Genomic DNA, 17,478 nt, shown 5'->3' with positions numbered 1-17,478 from the left:
CAGAATGATAACATGGCAAATAATCTAAAGCTTTGATTTATTTTCTGTGAATACAGATGAATAACATTTAATAGCCCGGTTTTGTGTTTACAATCAAACGAGTGTTTGAGTTCACCCTCTCTCCACCCTAATAGGAATTTGATCTCGTCTTTATTTATTTCACGAATCTAGCCACATCAATCAAAAAGCTACACACAATTAATTTTCCTGCGAGGCATAGTAACCTTGGAAATGAAGGATTACTCAAAGTTAGTATTTTAAGACATTGTTCAGGAGAAAGAGTTTACGTTCGTCCAATATATTTTAATATTTGATGTACATATATTTATATAATATATAGATTAGATAGATTCTAAACTTAGCTGGAAAGATCAAATTATAGAAATATCCAAGCAAATACGGAAATCAGCATACATTTATAAAAGCCTAAGAAATATTTTGAATGCTCAACTTATGAGACCAATTTACTTTGCTTTTTGCCAAAGCAAACTATCATATTGCAATTTAGCTTGGGGAGGTTGCTCTCGTTCAATACTTGAACCAGTAAAAATAGCACAAAAATGGATCATGAAGATCATTCTCAAAAAACCCTTGATGTATTCAACGGAAGATCTATTCGCCGAGTCAAAGATATTGGATGTAAGACAATTGTTTGTAAGGTGCCCACTACTTAAATTTTATGATAAATTGAGTGAGGTCAAAAGAACCCAACAGAATATAAACACTCGTTCAGCAACACAAATTAACTGTATTGTCCTATTTGTATCAACCGCCTTTGGTAAAAAGCAGTGCAATGTAATTGCTCCAAAAATATTTAATGATTTATTGCCAAATATAAAAGACTCAAAATGTAAAACAAATTTTAAAATAAAAATAACTGCACATATAAATAGTGAAGCGAGAGATTTTTTTGAAAAATATATCTAAATCAATAAACGTAGTACTTTATATAATTGGTACACATATTATTTATCTTTTTATGTATTTCATTGCTTTATATTTGTTTTACTTTATATTATACTATATTATTTATGTTTAAGTTACATGTATTCTTGGCACATATATATACTTTATATTTGTATAATAATGATTTTTAATTTCTTACATTTGATTAGCTAGGCATTTATAATAAAGTAGTTTTAGTTTTTCTTTTTTATGTTATTGTTTTATTAGTATAGGACTACTTACGCTCTAAAGATAAAAAAATCTCCATCTTAGAACAGGCTGTGCCATGTAAGATGGAGACTATCATAAACAGCGAACACTCCGTTTTCATTTTACATTAATTGGTTTTATATAGATTCCCTGTTTTTAAGTAAGTATATTTTTTTGCAATAAATTTATAAATTAATAAATAATAATAATATGTATAGTTATATGTATAATTATTTATTTTTTAAATTTTATTTTTTATTTTTTATAATATAAAGTAATAAAGAAATACATAATAAAGCAAAAGTACAAAAACAAAAAACGAACGAACTACCACACCAAAAAAGAAGCAATCTCTTGTGCTTGCTGTGAGATTACAATATAATAATTTAAATACAAAATACACATATATTTAAAAAAATAAATTAAGGTATATAAAACATTTTTTTATAAATAGGTGAACAATTAATATAATTTGATTATATTTGGAAAATTTATAATGCGCAATTTTTGTGAAAATCACCTCAAGGGCGCTGTACAATAAATAAATATCCTAGCACGTCTTGCAGCTACAGAGCACATGGACAATTGGGATTCTAGTTTCTCGTCTCCAATTATGACATACTCGTATTACAATTCTGATATATAGGAGCTAGATTACAGCACGTCTTGGAGCTACAGAGCGAATGGACATTAAGTAATCGAGCCCCTATTTGCATTTTTTTATTTTTACTTTATGTGACAATGAAGTTTGGAGTTTTAGAGATATTTTTAAAAACTAACTAAAAAACAAATTCTTCAAAATAAAAGTTAGAATACAACAAATCTTGCAGTTACTGAGCGCATGAACGGTTGGAATTCTAGACCCCATTTATCAAATTAAAGTATTTAATGGTTGATAACATTTACCTATTGAAAATCTTTTTGAAAAAATATTTTTGTGAAAATCACCTCAAGGGCGCTTTACAATATCCAAACGCGTCTTGCAGCTACATTGACGGCTAAAATTCAAGTTCCTCGTTTAAAATTATTATTTAATTTTATATAAATCGGGCGGTCGTCCGGTGGCTAGTGTCGGACTCACGACTCAAAGGTCCGTGGTTCGAATTCCACTCTACCCCAACCTGATTTCTATTTTCTAATAGTGAGTTATTTACAACTCGTTGAAAATGGTCCTCAAAATTACATATTTGGGTAAATCATAAGAACGTAAATATTTATTTTTAAAAAAATAAATAAATTTAATAATTTAATAACACATCGGAGCTAGATTACATCATGTCTTGCTCCTTCAGAGCGCATGGACGGTTTTAAGCCTAGCCCCCATTTATATTATTTAAAAATTGAATTTTGTTTTTTTTTATCATTTTTTCAAAATTGTTACAAATATGTACATATATATTTATTTCATTTTATAACGTAATTTAACAAAGATACATAGGTACAACATACAAGGAAACATTCGATTTGAAGGTATTCTGAGGATTTTTTTAAACTTTTGATTCAGTTTATAATAAAATAAAAAAATAGTTATACGTGTGATGTGAAGAGATTCTTTGCAAAAGTTTTGAGAGAATCATGAATTATTTTTTTTAATATTTTGACAGGATATATTATATTCCAGACGCATGCGAGCTAAGGGTGTGTGGTATGTAGCATTACTTGAAAACAAAGGCAGTTGAAATAAGTTTTTGTAATGAAGGCGACCAGGGGCCTTATGCTGGACTCATTCGTCTTTAGAATCGTATGCGACTTCCGTTCGGCATTCATGTTTGAATATCGAGTGGGTATTTTTGTTGTATTTCAACTTAAAATTTACAACACTGATCAATGTTATGATGATGACGTATCAACAAATGGGCAACAAATATAACTGTACTTTTTTATCCATTATTAAATGAAGTTTCACTAGAAACATGATTTTAAAATTATTTTATCGTTCGTCAATGTCGAAATACGTATTTTTGATTTATATTATACAATATGTTTTTTAAATCCATTAAATAAATATGAAATATTTCTAATAACACGTAAATGTGTGTTATGTCAAAGGCAAATGGTAATTATCAATGTTGCAGTGTCTCAGAAAAATATTTTCTTTTATTTTATTTAATAAAATAACATATTCAAACACAAAATATTCAACGAAAGAAGTCTGACAGCAAACAATAAAGGTTTACGTGAGGCAGGAGACCAGGAGACCAAGAGAGCCATAGATAAATACGGATTTGTTAGTGTTGCCACTTTCTCATTCGTCTTTGTAATTAAATTGTCGGGGGGTTTTCAAGAATAGCATTATGACAAAGCAATCGAGATGCCCAATCGACTATTGTCGAGTGAGTGACAAAATGTCACATCTTTCCAACGCAGGATCCTGGTGGTTGAAGTATACAGTGATATTTATTGTAACCATCAGCGAAAACTTGAAGGAGTAAAAATTTATTTATTTTGTGCTATCTCACATTTTTGATAAATTTTTAAATAAAAAAATAATCTACGTAAAATTTTTATCACATTTATTTTAGTTTATTAAGTACTTTTTATATTTAAAAAATAACGCAAACTTATAATTCATCGCATTTAAAAAAAAATGCATCCGATGTTATGCTTCTCAGTCAATAAGATAATATCAGGTTTTTCCTATTTACGTTTTTACAGTAATAAGGGTCTAAATATTTTTTTGCTACTTATAAAAAACATTTTTTTTTTTTTAAATTTTAAATTTTGGTCATTGCATTGGCCACGCAACCAATACGTTACGATTCAAGTTACTTTTGAACTTTGTTCCTCACCGTTTGATTTGTATAGAACATCGTCACAAATCTTGACATCACAATTGCCATGCCAAACATGTCGCACTTTTTCTAGTGACATGTTTTTTAAATATATATTTTTTCAAAGTTATATATGAAAACATTTCTCCACGAGATCCATATTTTATTTTCTTTTATTCAGGAAACATACAGTACGGTTACAAAGTTTTATATTTTACACAGTTAGACTTAACTCTAATGGACCAGTGAAGTTTCCATATTATATAATAATTATATGTAAGGTTATCAATGAAAGTACAAAAAATAGAAGGAAAAAAACATAAATAGAAGCTGTTTAAAAATTAAAATTAAAATTAAAAAGTTATTTTAATCTTAGTAGTTAGTATTTACATTTAATATTTTCCTATTATCTGAGTTTGAGGTTGGTGTGGCTTAACTCATTTTTGCACAATACCATCCAATTACGTTTTTAGTTTCGTAAGCTTTGAACGTATTAGATGCTGTAATGAAAACAGCATTCTAAAAATATATTTATTTCTGTCGTATGGGGGAGCCGTTGGGCGTCGGGGTTACGTTAGGTAAGCAAATTCCTATACGATATTTCAAGGAACTTAAAAACAGCCCTTAGAAGTTGCGTGACTGGAAGTGCTAAACTGACGCACTGCGGAGTAAAATAACCAGTGGTAAAATACATTATAGTAACGTGGCATTCTTCGCGTTTTGTTTTGTGTTTAGTTCATAAACAAAACACCACAGACACATCGTGCGTATTAATTACTAACCCATACTCTCAAATCATCACGCATACTCCTGCAGTCAGTCAGAGGCGTGCCGAACACTTTAAAACACCAATGAAATAATTGATACCGCAAAGGGGTTGTGTACCAAACGACAAATTAATCGGATTAAGAATTGAAATATTATGTCACTTTGGGCCAGTAGCATGAAGAAAAGTTATATTAAATAAAGTTGAATGTTAAATAGCTGTGCGTTTTAGTCAAAAGAAATTGTTTTTAAATTTTTTTTTGTAATAAATTTCATAAACAGTACATATTTTTTGTAAAATTCTAAACATATATACTTTTACACATCTAGTAAATGTTATCACTGGTAACTCTCCAAAAAAAGAGACTAACTTTTGTGCTTGGACTTGCACTGTTTAAGTTGTTTATTTATTTTACTTTTTCACACAAACACAACAATTATTTAACTTTAACCCCACACTGCTTATGTGGATGATCTGCTGCATTCCGATAATTGGAGTTAATAAGTGATTTCATAATTTTATTTAATATCACCACTAGGTTATTCAAAAAAAAAATAAACAAAAAGTCAACTGCACGTGTTTTGTATTTTTTTTATTAAGCTAATGATTAAATTGTGATTTTTTTACTTGATTTGAAAATACAATATTGTTTCCACAACTTTCGTTATTAGACAAAACGATTTTCACAAAAAAAAATCTTTCTTGTTTTCTTTATATTTTTGTATATTTGAATCTTTTATTCGAAATGTAGCATATTGTTTGCCTAAAACATGAAAATAAATCTGAAAAAAAAAAAAAAATTCCTGGATACATAAAAAATACACACAAAGATGTATTTGTAGTTAGATTTTTTTTAAATGGGTGTTGAAGGGCTTCTTATTTTTATGCAGCTGGAATTTATTGCCTTAATCATTAATAAAAAAGAAAATAAGCAAATCACAATGAACTACAGGTGTCGATCTTGATGTATGGAGTTTGAAAAACAAAGATTTAACTAGGCTAAATGCTGTAGAAATGCGATCTAATCGATGTAAGTTTGGTGCACAAATGTCGAAAATCGTTGATTATGGAAGGCCAAGACAATCATTATTGACAAAATAAAGAAAACATGGCTGCATTGACTTGGACAAGTAGAGAGAATGGGCTAATATTAGTGGATGCACATTGGGTGATAATTGGTGTGCTTGCATAATAAAATTTATGAATGTATAAAAACGAGGTATATATGCAAATGCAATGTGGTATGACGTTAAGGTACATATCGCATACGATAATCAAAATTAAGTGCTTCGTTTTTTACTACTTTAGCCGTACGCTCCGCTGTCGGTCAATTCACGAAAGTCGCAAAAAAAATATTTCAAAAACTAATGAGTGTAGAATAAGATTTCAATTCGCATTGTGTTTTTTTTTTCGTGTGACCGTTTGTATACAAAAGATATTTAACGATTTTTTATTATTTTTGCTTACCTTTAACAAAACATTTGCGCCGCCACTGCGCACCCTACATTAAAATGCGGTGAAAACAGTTGAATCTCAACTGGATTCCCGCCATTTTGTTAACTCTGTGGCTTAAAATTGGAAAAGCTCTCCCAATTTAATTAATTCAGCTCGGCATTCCATTTAAAATATTAATTAATTAAATCAAATCAAATTATGGCTTAATGATTCTCATTTTCTAAAAGTTATGCGTTCGTTAATTAACATTATATTTTTTTAAATAATTAATATAATTGTTGATTATTTCGTGTTACAGGGATCATAGTCGCAATGCTTGGGGTCCCGGGTTTAATGCCTGACAAGGTCGACAAGATTAAATGTTTTTTTAAAATTTGTTTAACAATGTCTAAAATGACCTATGTCCTAAAAATTAACAAAATTAACTGAATTAAAATCAAATAATGTCACGAGATTTATTTAAATGCTCGAGTATCTCAAATTGAGTGAAAGGTTTCAAATGCATTGATTTACACGAGTTTAGCCACACAAAATAATGAATTTAATTTTTCAAAAATTTCCATTATTCCTTTTCCACACTTAATAGTGCATAAGGCACTGCATTTGTTCACCCTACAAGGGTATCTTGATTGTTTTTGTCACATGAGGGTTAGGTGATCAATCTTACGCTCCGGGAACAAGTTTATTTGCAAAAAAACTTTTTCAAATAAACATTTCATCTCAGGAATCAAACCCGAGACTTCTTGTACGGTGGGCAAACGGATTGACCATTTGACCACGAGGCGAACTTGATTTATTTATAATAATTTTGTGCAATGACACATTGTTTTTTTTTATGCATAAATATATTCATTTTAATGATAATATTTTTTTTGGTTACTTACTGGTTTATGTTTGTTACTTCACATCTACGATTTACATTTTATTTATGTTTAATTTTACTTTTTTTATTAGAATTGTTATTTTAAATTTGGTTTTAATTTTTTTATAAAGTGTCATATGAAATGATTAATTATTTAAATATACCTTATGTATGTATGTATGTTGTTGAGAATGATTATGGTTTAACACAGTTTTAGATATAAAAACCCATAATATGGTATTAAATATTCGTACAAAATTTATTTGAAATTAATAAATAAATGTATTATAAATCTAATAAAACTTATAAAATGTTTTTAGTACTATTTAACTAATTTATTTATTTTACAGAAACAAAAAGTCGACAATGATTTAATAACATAAAAACGATACGGTTAAACACATACCAACAAAGTTTATAAATAAATATTATACATTTATATTTTTTTTAAATGTCACTATGATTTACCCAAACATTCGATTTTCGAGCCATCTATTTTAATAGTAAGTACCCGTGTTAGAAAATAGGAAACAAGTTTTGTAAGTATCTCCTTATCCGGAGTCCACGATACAACCCACGAGACCACAGCACATTACAAATAATATTAGTCTCAATCTATATAATAATGTATGTTAGTCTTGATTAAAAATCACGATACCCGTATTTATTTTGCCACGAATATGCAGTTAAACCTTAAGCCCGCCATTTTGATTTAAAGTTTGTTCCGATAGGTCCGCTTATCGCAAATGGCTGCCACATCCGGCTCCGTGCCTGAAATATTCTAACCTTCGGTTCTATAAACAAGCACTTGCATGTTTTACTAAAAACCTAATCAAAGGGAGATATCTAGAATCCAGATTCAAAATTTGTTAAAATCGAGGTCTCTAATCCGAGATAAAAAACACGAAATCTAAAATTCAAGATTGTTTTGCTAAACGAATAATTAGCTAGACTTAATTTGCGTAATATTATGAAGAAATTATTGGATTAATTAGTTTTGTCGTTTAGCAGTAAGAATGAACCGGATGGAATGATTTTTTTTTAATAAGTAGCCTGTATCAATTGCCGGTCTTCCAAATATCGTGGTGCAAAAAACGACCATCTGTTCGTCAATAGCGACGGAGCATCGTTATTCTTTTTTAATATAAATGTATTTTCGCCCAAGAATTTGTTTTTCGAATAAGGATTTTTCTTGTTATGTTAACATGTTTTTCTAAACTTGTCATCACTCCGGATATCTTATATAAAACACCCATTAATCCGTTGCTCTATTGCGACGCGAAAGAAGAATGCATTTTTTCACAAAGAATTATCCCGAGGGAGCGATATTTTTAATCGGGAAAAGTTACCCAATTCATAGTTTGATGCTAAAGTTTATTTGAACTGAAATATTTTAAAAGAAAACTAATAGTTTGATGCGATCCCCAGATTATGGACACTTTAACGCTATCTGAAACGTGGCGTTTGCAAAAGGAAAAACTAACACAAGGCACAATAACCCTCAAAAAATATCACAAGTTTATGAAAGGCCGTAAAAGTCTACAAAATATTGTTATTTTTTTCATAGGAAACTATAGTACAGACTGATCTTAAAAACAAAATATAAATAACTTAGTTGATAATCATCAAAAAGTAAAGTTTTATTTATTGGGCTGTATAAGTTATTTTTTTGATGTTTTATTACTTAATATTAAATTAGTTTACTTGCAATTTTATTGATTAACTTTGTTTTTAAATTTCAAAGTACCTTACAAACTTTTCGATAATTTTTCGCTTTTCTATCTGAAAAATGATACAAAAATCAAACATGTCGCAACGACAGGATATATTTATTTGTGTGAATCAATATTTAGGTATAATGCATATGAATATTTTTGCATCTTTTTGGTTAAAAGTATGAATAATATTGTATGTCATTCAAACAATATTTTCATTTACGCCTGTTACGAAATATAATAACGTATGTCAATCTTTAGATTTTTTACATAAGGATTTTTTCCAAAGTATAGTGATGTATGTGCATTTTAACAAAAACTGCAAAACCAGAAATTTTGTATGAAAAAAGACAAAAATAAATATATGCGTAACATTTAAATAAAAAAAAATAGTATATACTTTGATTTATACTAGACAAAAATATATTTAAGTCCTTTCCCTGTAAGATCACGTTTTATAGCATCCGATATCATTTGTGAGAGGTGTCAAAATTAACATATCTTACAATGCATATATCGTGGGTAAACTGGCAAAAAGCTTTAACTCTCAAATCCCTGTTTTGAAAAATCAAGCATTTTAATTTTGTTCCAATTTTACTGTTTTATATCTTATTTTAATATAGTAAAATGTTAAGTGCTCATTCAAGAACACGTTTTTAATTTTCCCGTTTCTTAATTTTATATAAAGTAAATATCAAATTATTTAAAGCTTTTAGCCTGAATAAAATACCGGGTATACGATTTAACTTAAAATTCATTTTTAAAACTACAGATATATGAAATTTAATGTGACTTAGTTTATTTTGCCAGTTTGTAGAGCTTTAAAAACTTAACAAAACTGCATCATTAAGTCAAATCCGCATATTTTCGAGTTATCGTTTTTTGCCAGTAGGTATGGTATACCCACGATATATTATAAAATAAAATTATTAATCTGCGTTTTTATGACGTATAGTAAAGGTCCCTGCCTTATGCAAATTAATATATAGTTTTTGGCACTGCAACTGTCATTCTCACGAGCTCAGTGGTCTGTTTCTTAAGAATATAATATTTTTAATCTATCTTCTGTAGGATACATCAAATCACACATTATTTAAGCATTTGTATATTACGCAAAATGGAAAAAGTCAAGAAAGATTTATAATATAACATTCATATCAATAACATTAACTGCTCTTATCGGGAGATAACACTTTCCATTCTTTGACATTGCATATCATTTTTCAGCACATCTTTATCTTAATTTGTTGCAACAGAGAAGGAAAACATTTTAGAGAAGAGAATATGGAAGTTTAGGCATTTACAGGGCTTATGACCTGCCATTGGCTGGTTTAAGTGGCCACTTTACACATTGCGTAACATCCACATTTCCTCAACTCTTCTATTTCTTGAATTTTGTGATGTACGTAAAAGAGCTGAAACTTTTATCATGCGGGTGAGATTCATTTGGCAGAACCTATTCATTTACTAGGCAACGCCTGAAAATAATTTTCCAATTTTTATACTTCTTTTTTTACCAGTTACTAAGACCATTATTTACAAAACTCTCCTCAGACTAATCATAACATATGGTGCCAAGTGCTGGGTTATGACCAAAAGAGGTGAAAATATGGTATTAGTATTCGAAAGAAAAATATTAAGGAAGATATTTGGTGCTGTCAACCAAAACGAAGTGTGGAAGAGACGGTTTAATCATGAATTAGAGGCACTGTATGGCGAACCCAACATTACACAATTCATCAAAATAAGAAGATTAGAATGGTTGGGCCATGTGCACATAATGAATGATAACCGTACCCCAAAAAAGATTATTTATACCACTCCGGAAGGCAGACGAAGCAGAGGCAGACTAAAATTAAGCTGGATAACTCAATTCAATTCAAATCATTTATTTAAACATAGCAAATACATAACAAACATATATTCAATACGTACATGTTATAAAAAAGAAAAAATTACACGAAAGAGACACATGTCAAAGTAGTAGGAGAATCCTGCTCCGGAAAACTCCTTCGGATACATGGAATAGATCAATATCCAGAGCGATGTTGTTCAGCATAGCGGTAGCCCTTCCAACAGGCATAACTATAGCCAGATTGGACTTGTATATCGGAATATGAAACAATCTATGCTGACGCTGTCTTAGGTAATTATCAGGAACATACAAACCAATGCTCATCATAATTTCAGAATTATTGATCACACCGCGCCGCAATCGATAAAAATGTATAGTCAAATACACATTCCTTCTAGTCTCTAAACTGTTGAAGCCAAGCATACCCTGGAGATACTCGTTCCGGTAGAGCCAAGGATAATACCCGCACTCTCTCATGTAGAGATATCTCAGAAACTTCTTTTAAATTTTCTATATCAAAAGAGAGTACTTCAGCTCATGTGACCCCCAAGTCATCGAACCACTCTCGAGTCTACTTCGCACCAAGGAGTTGTAAAGAGTTCTCAGTGCGCGGGTATTTTCGAAAACCCTGGCAAAGTGAGTTTAGAGCGATTGGCCTGACGAGCTGGAGAAGAGCCGTGGGGTGCAGGGACGAATAGATACAATTCAACGGGCTGTAGCGCCACTGATGATGAAGATTTACCTTTTACTTAATTCGAAGTTTTTTACGTACTTTTATTTATTTATTTATTTTTGCACCACAACAGGCCAGGAGGCCCAATTACAGTAGTGAATTGCATCACAGAGCACCCAGGCTTGAGAAAAATCACTTTTTTTTGTTTTCTCACCGGGAATCGAACCCGGAACCTTTCAACCAAGCGTCTTGACCACTACACCACGGAGGCCGCTGGAGTAGTCTAAATATAGCTGAATTCATTTTCTGTTAAAAGTGCCAGACTTCTGAATGAGATACCTCTTCATGTAAAAAGGCTCGTTCTCTGACCACCTTCAAGAAACGCCTGAAATATTTAAAAAAATATTATTACTATTATATTTTGATCTTTATTTAAATTGTGGATTATTTTGTACGTACGATTTTAAAAAAAAAAATTTTTTTCGAATAATGGAGTACGTTCTTAATTTTGTTTGTCAATTTTATTCTGACTTTTTTCATTATTAACTCAACCAATTAAACAACATTTTTTGTCAATTTCATCAGATATGGCGAGCAGTTTTAATCCAGAAAACAAAAATTTTAAGTACATTTCAAATCTTCGGAACTCACAAAAGCAACTGTGTACATCAAGTAACTATAAAATAGCTGCAAGATAAAGCAAATAAAACGTATAACTATCAAAACTATTTAAGCAATTATTTAAAATAATCATAATAAAACTAAATATATTTATAAGTAAACAATTCTAATTGAATAAGCAATAATTTCGTGATCCGTTGAATTATATCGTTGTTTTTATACAAATCGTTAAGTTTAAAGTGATAAATTAAAATATAGATATAAAATAGTGGTTTTGTGATAAATTGGTGTTTGGAACGAATACAAGATGGCGTTTGCAGCTGCTCGCATGATCCTGAAGGATAAAAGAAGGAAAACATCCAAAGAAGATTTCAGAGATCCCAGAAATCGCAGCAAGGTAATATTTTATTTTAATTAAAATTCATTTATTTATTTATTACACAGCCAGTGGGCATTTTTAAGAACAATGTACATGTCTTGACTAAATATTTAATATCAGCCACTCAATTGAACAAAGTTATGCAAAAAACAGCCAGCTATAGAAAAGTGAACCTGATATAATAGTACTTTTGTGAAAATAGTAAATAATCAAATCTAAACCACAGTTGGAATGTTTTTTAGTTAAATAAATTATAAATAATTCATACATTTTTATGTTTACCGGAAAAAAAAAATATAATCATGTTTTTAACGAGTTTTAATATTATTTTAAGTCTCGCTGACCACACAACCCAAGATGTGCATTTTGCAGATAACAGCCAACCCTATTAAAACTCCGATGTATGTTATGTCATTGTGTATTGAACACGTTATTATTTTATATTTTTTTGGTACTTAATTGCCAAAAATCACTTAATTCATTTGTTAATAACTTTAAAAATAATTTAATTGCGCTTTAAAGAAGTTTTTGTGTTTTTTTCAAGTCTGGCTCCTGTTTATTTTCATATTATATTTGTTATTTAATACATTTTCCATGGAGGTCAAAGCCTCAGTGAGTTCTTCTTTACATTCAGAAATCAGGGCGATGTCATCGGCAAACCATATCATGTCTATTTTTTCTCCATGTATTTTAACACCCTCTCTATGACTAATTTTTTCCCTGATTTTATCGATTGCGCACTGTATATATCCATTAAATAATACTGGAGACAGCGAGCATCCCTATCTTACTCTTTGTCTTATTTTGGCTTCTTTTATATCATTTCCATATGTAATTACAGCAGCTTCATTTTTATATAGTGCAGATATAATTCTCCTGTCTCTGTATTTCACTCCAGCCTTTTTCAACATTTCAAAAAGAGTTCTCCATTTAATTTTATCATAAGCTTTTTCAATATCCACAAAAGCAATATACGTATTTTGATTTAATTTCAATCTTTTTTCCAATTAAACCAATAAACCTAAATACAAGAATCAAAAAAAGTACCAGTACATACGTATTATCCACATTTTTTTTATTTATAACTAGATTTCTGGAGGCATTAATCTTATCTACAGCGTCTATACCGTAAGATTTTTCTAGTGCTGTGGGTGTTTTCTGCAAATTGAGTAATGTCGTTTTTGTGATCAATACTGTTTTCAGGAAGTGTTTATTACAGTTTTTTGTAAAAAAAACCGCCTGAATGTTTTTAGAAGAACATAGATTTAACTTTACTGCATCCGATAACACCGATATCTCATTTATCCGAATTTGTGGACTGGCGGCTGTCTACATTACTACCCTCAATTGGACAACTAGGCTCTTCATTAAATGCTGGTATTTTTAAAACATATTTATTATTTTCAAATAGCCCGTTTGGGTTACATAAAAAATCAAAAGTCTAGTCATATTACGTCTCGTATGGTTAGTGTAGTCGTCGAGTGCTTTTTCAGGTTGATTTTAAATTGAAATAGCTCAACGTTCAACGTGTTGGCTTGTTGAAAGCTAGCCCTTTGGAAATGGCTGAACCAAAAGCCAGCTAGTTTAGAAAAGTTTGGGTTTAGTTTAATATTAAAAAAAAACTTTTTTCTTAACTTTTAAATTTAAGTCATGGATTAGGTAAATAAAAATTATAAATTATAAAATTAATAAACTTAACCAAGCCTATCTTAACCTTATCTAACTTAATATGGCAAAATATGTTAGAAAATAAAACAATTGTTATTTTTATAGTCGGTCTTGTGGTGTAATGGTCAGCGCATTCGCCTACCATGAAAAGAGTCTAGGGTTCGATTCCTGACATGGTTGATAAAAAAACACTATTAAAAATTGTGTTTTTACAATAGAATATTTCATAGTCCCTAGACTGGCACCTGAAGCGTAAGACTGATCACCTTACCTTCATGTTACAAAAATGATAAGATACGTTGCGATTGGTGTACCTATGCAGTTCCCTATGCACCATTAGGTGCGGAAAATGAATGATAATGAAAATTAAAGAGACTAAACGACGTTTTGCTCTTTTGTTAAACGTTGCTTTTAACATTTTGTTCGTTTAGCCATTTGAATGCTAGCATTAAATGAACAGCCTTGCCGTCAAATTGAGTGGCTGATTTAACAATTTGGTGGCTGTGATTTATACATAAAATGTTTAATATAAAGAGAAACAAAAACATAACATTATATAGTAGACTTGGTGAGAATAGAAGCAGGTGAGATCCTCGAATCAAAAACACTCGTACAAGGTTCTGGTTCTATTTCACCACAAAGTGTATTCTTCATTCCGTCCTGACTCAAATAAACCTATTTATCGGAAAAAATAACTTTTTGCTTTATTGTTTAAATTTTAATGAAGTAGTTAAATAACGTCGTTCAGTTTAACTACCTCAGTACTTTTATATCCTGCTTATTACGAATTAGTTCTAGGTGACGCATATTGTAAAAGTCTACTGTTAAGGGTCCCAGCTTAGGGGTGTTTGACATGACAGGAAATAACTACTTGACATGTCAATTTCCGGCATACTATATATCAAATCCTTATCCGAGAAAATATGGGGAAAATTAAGGCCCAAAAGAATTCAAAGCGGTGTTTACAGATAATGCATAATATATTTACCTTACATCATATGCCTCGATTCTCGTTTTTTGATAAGTTGATTTCTGAATTATTTTTTTATAAGCTGATTTTCGGAAATATTTATCATATGTAATCCAAATAAATTTGAAAATATCAATTGAAGACCGCAATCCAAAAACATCAAATGTCCAAAATTTTGCATGCATGACGGTATTACTGGATTGTATTATTCTGTATGTTCGCGCATACAGATGTTCTTTACTTATTTATTTTATTTATTTATTTTACTAGGTAAACAAACAGTATGTACACATATATTGCCAATTTCTTTGTATGTTAGTGTAAGAAACTCATGCACACACCGAAAAAATTGTTTACACTTAATACAATAATTTAAATTATGTTCAATATATGTTCAATATATTCAATACATTTAACATAATAATGTTAAATGTCTGCTTCTCTCAAAATTTCTCACAAAAAAAGATACAAATATTTCTAAAAAAAACGTTGGAATGTCAAATTTACCGTTAAAAACTGGATGTTTTTGTGATTTGTGATTTGATTTTGTATTTGTCTACATCAAATTGTATGCATAAATAAAAAATATCCTTTAAGGTTGTATTCCGGTATAAAAGAAGGTTTCAAATAAAATATTTCAAAAACCATTTTTTGAAAGTATAACAAAAGGCATAATTTTACGTAGAGATAAAGAAAAATTTATGTGATTGAAAATGCTTGTATTTCTTTTCAAACCCAAAAAAAGAGATTTATTTGACCTCCGCTATCGTCATTTTCAATATATTATTTCCAAATTATTTGCAATTTTTTTTAGTTCAATAATTAGTTTTTATATGAGAATCGAGGCCCCAAAGTTAAGTCTAAAATTGAAATGGCGTAATCTGCCGGACGATAATGTTTTTTAATAGAAATACCTTTAAAAGTTATTGTTTATATCTAATGTGTATTTTTTTTTACAACTGCGCGATATAAAAAAAAACTTTATTTTTAAAATGGCAAAATCGTGTGATTTCCCCATTTTTCGTGTGCTTTACGGGACTACAGCCTTAATTAGCATTTTTATAGGGGCCACTATAATTCATTGTTTGACAGTTCAAAGGTATTTGGATATTCTTTTACGTGAGTTTTAGCCGTGTTTACTGAATATGTTTACAAATTTAAATATGTAGAGTTCAACTTGTACACAAGTTTTTGAAGAGCCGCTATTATTATTTCAATTATCCATAATAACTTTTGTTTAGTATTATATATAGTTTGCAATTAAAACCACAAAGGTCCAAATATTGTCTTTAAACAGCAAATGTCATTTAATTAAAAATTTATAATATTTTCAATATCAATACACTTCATTTAAAGTATACCGTGATATTGATGCATTCCAAGAGCTATGCAAGTCGGAGTTTACCCATTAATAGGGCTATTCGTTTGCGACATACGGTGTCTGCAAACAATATGAAAATATTTTTCCGGTACCAGAAATAGAACCAGAACCCTGGAAGACTGTTTTTGACTCGACGGCTACTCTCAGATGAAAATCCTGAAAAACAATCGACTGAAGATATGTCCACCTTGTTGTGTAATGTAATGCTTGAGATAATGATACTGATGGTGATGATAATGGTGATGATGATGATGATGATGATGATGTGATGATTAATCAGTGAGTGATTGGGTACATTGACAAAATGTCCACATAAGGGTTTTTCAATTGGCGCGGGTAGATTTTGACGGCTCGTGGCGGCCATTTTGTTTTGATGACATCTATCGAATATTTTTTTATTATTTTATTACTTATGTCAAGTTACCATGGCAAGTTACACAATTAAACAGCACGTTCAAATGATGAAATTTTATTATCAAAATGAGTGTTCGTTAGTGCAAACGTTGCGTGCATTGCGCCCATTTTACGGTAGACGTGGTGGCCCTTCACACTCAACTCTTTAACGTTTGGTGAGCAAATCTGAAACGAACAGTTAAGTCATCAATCAACCAACACACGTGCGTTCAAGGAACGCAAGATTGGCCGAGAACATCACCGCTGTCCGTGAAAGTGTACAGCAGAACCCAAGGCAGTCGATTCCTTACCGTGCACAAGAACTCGGCCTTTTGCAGACTTCAACTTGGCGAATATTGCGTTGGGACTTAAAGTTACTTCCGTACAAAATTTAAGTGACCCAGAAGCTCAAAGTCCATGACCATAAACAACGCCGTTGTTGGCTGACTGGGCTTCGAATCGTTTGGAAGACGACCCCAATTTTTGGTGAAAAATCATTTTTAGCGACGAGGCGCATTTTTGGATGAATGGCTGTGTTAACAAGCAAAATAGCCATATAGAAGAACATCAACTCACGTAAAGTTCACTTTGCGATTATGAATCCTCAAAAAGTTACCGTTTGGTATGGATTTTGGGCCAGCGGCGTCATTGGTCCGTACTTTTTCACAAACGACGTTGGTGAGGCGGTCACCGGTAACGGCGAGCGCTTCACGACGATGATAACCAATTATTTATCATCCAAATTAAACCATATAAACCTAGACAACATGTGGTTCCAGCAAAATGGCGCTACGTGCCACACAGCGGACGGCAC

The sequence above is a fragment of the Micrasema longulum genome, unplaced genomic scaffold (genome assembly GCF_059751315.1).
Source record: "Micrasema longulum isolate JH-2025_06_02 unplaced genomic scaffold, ASM5975131v1 h1tg002455l, whole genome shotgun sequence".
NCBI lineage: Eukaryota > Metazoa > Arthropoda > Insecta > Trichoptera > Brachycentridae > Micrasema > Micrasema longulum.
Note: the sequence above shows the minus strand (reverse complement) of the source record.